This window comes from Etheostoma spectabile, chromosome 15 (assembly GCF_008692095.1).
Source record: "Etheostoma spectabile isolate EspeVRDwgs_2016 chromosome 15, UIUC_Espe_1.0, whole genome shotgun sequence".
NCBI lineage: Eukaryota > Metazoa > Chordata > Actinopteri > Perciformes > Percidae > Etheostoma > Etheostoma spectabile.
The window spans coordinates 29,436,897-29,440,931 of NC_045747.1; the positions used below are offsets into that span (position 1 = coordinate 29,436,897).

The window sequence follows — 4,035 nt, forward strand, 5'->3', positions numbered from 1 at the left end:
TATCAGACAGAACAGCTCGCAGGATTTTGAGAAAAGCAAGTCCAAACCCAGGTTTGACTGCGCGAGAAGAAAGGGCACAGAATTTAATGAAAAGAACCTCTGTCCAACTGTTAAGCATGGGGGTGGGTCATCAATCATGCTTTGGGGTTGTATAGCAGCCAGTGGCACAGGAAACATTTCACGAGTAGAAGGAAAATGAATTCAATAAAATTTCAGCAAATTGTGGACGCTAAGTTGATGCCATCTGGGAAAAGCTGAAGTTAAAGAGAGGATGGCTTCTACAAATAGATACTGATTCTAAACACACCTCAAAATCAATGGTGGATTACATCAAGAGGTGTTAACTGAAGGTTTTGCCATGGCCTTCACAATCTCCTGACCTCAACATAATTGAAAATCTATGGATAGGCCTTAAAAGAGCAGTGTGTGACAGACAGCCCAGAAATCTCAAAGAACTGGAAGACTTTTGTAAGGAAGAATGGGCAAAGATACCTCAAACAAGAATGGAAAGACTCTTGGCTGGCTACAAGAAGCGTTTCCAAGCTGTGATACTTGCCAAAGGGGGCAGTACAAGGTATTAACTCTGCAGGGTGCCCAAACTTTTGCAGATGCCATTTTTCTGTTTTCTGTTATTTTGAAAGTGTAAACGATAGAAATAAAATCTAACATTTTGTGATATGATACATGAATGTCTAATCTGTGATTTGATGCCTTTTGGAGATTTTTCCATCTTTTCTCGGCTTCTTTATGCAAATTTTTACCTGGGGTGTCCAAACTTTCAAACCCCACTGTGACAAACCATAAAACACTTTTCAGACTTTTGTGCAGTGATTTCTCCTCCGCTGTAGATTTATTGCAACAGCTAACAGTAAAATACAGTTTGTTGTTTATTGTTTTGACTATTTTAAGACAAGGGGCAAACATTTCACTTTGATTTCATTGAAAGTAAAGTAAGGCTTTTCTTTTGGCTTCAAGGGCACATTTTTCTATAAAAGACAGGTAAAGAGAGAGATTTGCGATCGAACTACAGGCTGCAGACGAGTGGCTCATGCTAGAGAGAGTAATCAAGAGCGGCCGTGCAGAGAGAATACATTTACATTCTAATGCTGGGGTTCTACAGGCAGTTTTGCCTATAAAACGCCGCTACCGCTCTGCAAAACAGACTAGTGACTATCCGGGGACCCACTGCCAGCGGGCTGTTCAGAAATGAATGGAACCGCTCCGCTCTGCTGTTGTTGAAGCTGCCTGTGAACATTCTAGTTTCATTCAGTATATGGTGAACATTGAGCGAAAAGCACAGTGAGACAAAATGTAATTTGTTGTTGTTGTTTTTAAATGAGCTGCGAACACAGGCCCACTGTCATTTCCAACCAATCACATAATTTGTCCCGCCCAGGTCGTGCGCAAATCCCATTGACCGTAGTCTACCTTGATCAAAACCCGCCTGTTGACCTGGGTCACGAAGCCGAGTAGATCGAGACCCATTTAACTACGAAGTCGACCTGAATATAACCCTGATTAAGCCATTGGTATTCTCTGAGACCCCGTTCGCCGCATTACAAAATCTTGGTGGTGAAAGGTGCAAAAATATATTTAGACAAAAGGACTGCATGACAAACACCTCTGGTCCGGACACTGTTACTAGTTCGAAAAGGGCAGCTGTGTTCATGTATGTTTTCATATGCATTATATATGTGTGTGTGTGTGTTGTTCATATATGTTTTCATTTGCATTATGTATATGTATTTTTGCCTGCAATAACAATTCCAAGCATGGTATTTCCCTTCTGTGTGTGTGTGTGTGTGTGTGTGTGTCTGGTGTTGTGTGTGTGTGTGTGTGTGTGTGTGTGTGTGTGTGTGTGTGTGTGTGTGTGTGTGTGTGTGTGTGTGTGTGTGTGTGTGTTGTGTGTGTTGACTAGTGACTAATGCTTGGTGGCTAACCCGTAGGGCGCGGTTATGGCAATACAACAACATTTACATTATTTTTAGTATGATTATTTTGACCACGGGTAACAGCATCGGGCTAACCCACGAATCCATCGGCCTCACCCAACACTAAAAGACTAGATTCAGGATGAGAAGGGACAACAGCCCAGGGACACAGCCACCGTTAGCGCCCAGCCAACGACTGGACCAATCCAAACCAAGCCAGCCCAAACCCCAGCACCAGGTCCTATAACAAAGTCTGCTGATGCTTCAGGAACAGTCCACATCATCCAACTGAACGTGTTTTGGAGCTATTTTACATATTGTATGTTTCAGTCAGTTACCCTCTCGCCAAGGCTAAACGTGACGTCATGTGTGTTGTCATGGTAATTTGTGAAAGACTAAACTGACCCCCTAGCTCACACTCTTTTTTTCTCCAACACCATCGAGCCAATAAGTGTCTTCATTAGGTCGGAAATTGGGAGAAAAAATGACAAACAATAACAACCTGTGTGTGTGTGTGTGTGTGTGTGTGTGTGTGTGTGTGTGTGTGTGTGTGTGTGTGTGTGTGTGTGTGTGTGTGTGCAAATGACAACATCCTCTACAATTTTTATGGCTTGGGAACTGGACTGCAACCGCTTTTGCACGCACATGCACCCACACACACACACACAGCCTCCCATTCATTCCTTGTCAACGTCTTGCGTTCCTTCACCTCTTTCCATTTTCCCTCCCTCCCTCCTCTCTGTGGCGTGCAATCCAGCCATTCATCCATCCTGTCCTCCTCCGCAGAGATCCCTGCTCTTCCCCCCCCTCGTCTTCCTCCCTTTCCTCCGTCTGCCCTTTTGACCTGAACCGTACAGACAAACATTTATGCAGCAAATGCAACATTCATACTCTGGTGATTAAGTTGAAGCTCAACCTCACATTGACCAACAGTAGCTTGCTTTTGTTTTTTTATCAATTACTGTATGTGGGTGTTATGCAACGTTGACTCTGTACTCATTTTTCAATGGTTTAGTGTGAAAATGGGGAATATGTGGCAGGATTTAAAACCCAAAGAGACAGAGAAGGTCAAAATTGCTGAAGGAAAGCAGCACAACCCCATTTTATGTGAAACTTTTTGTGAGAACAAATGACGCAATCCTGAATGAAATAAACAATGAAATGTGTAATTCACAATGATACACTGGGGGGGGTGTTGTTGCCAGACTTTTTGGTTTGGTTTGATGAGCAGTAGCTTATTCAGTAGATGCTTATGTTAGCTAATGTTAACTTTAGATAGATATTGCTATGGAACTGAAATTAAAATCAACTAAAACCATGTGTATTTGTCACATAACACATGAACTGAGCTACCTCTAACAATATCAGTCTCACCTGTGCAGGTACTGCTGTGACAAGTCCAATCTGCTCTAAAAAGGTCTGTTGATGTTGTTTTTGTTAATGAAAATGCAGAAAAATTGATAGAGCGGATAATCATGACACCAAAGATTTAAGAAAAAAATAGTATAAGCTTTTTGGATTCAATACTTGTCCTCTACCAAAAGAGGGCAAATACAAACTCAAAAGTTGTCTTATTTATTGTCATGTCTTCTTAGCTCACTAACAGATCAAGCTAGATTTAGGGTTTTGGTCAGAGGTGAAGGGTGTGTGAACCATGGAAAAATAATGGACGTCACCCATTGGGTGCCCTATCTCACAATATTTTTGCAGTGTGAATTTTCATTGAAACACAATTTTTACTGATGATTCTGTCACCACATAAAGGCAACGCCCCCTCTTTTCAGAATCAAACAAAAAACTTTATTTCCTGCATTTTTGTGAATTTTTATGCTATAATTTGTGCCTTTTCTGCACTAATCACATCTTTATTCAGTGTGCCAATGTACTGCAATAGCACATCACAGCTGTATATATTTTAAATATTAACAAAACTGGGGTAATATATGATAAATTATTTTGCTAAGGCTTGCCTCGCTAAATCCACCAGACTCCATGTAAATATATCATAATTTTAGCATCGTATTATTGACTTCATTCAAAGTCAACAGAAACCAATTAAAACTATGAAAAGCTGGTTTTGGTCTTCTCTACACTTTTCCAACCA

The 4,035-nt window shown here is 41.1% G+C and overlaps 1 long non-coding RNA gene across 1 annotated transcript in view; it reads right to left on the bottom strand.

The window, feature by feature from the left end:
• The window catches only part of LOC116702826 (uncharacterized), a 19,026-nt gene that overhangs the window by 937 nt on the left and 14,054 nt on the right, over window positions 1-4,035 (bottom strand). The gene's annotated exons all lie outside the window — the stretch shown is intronic.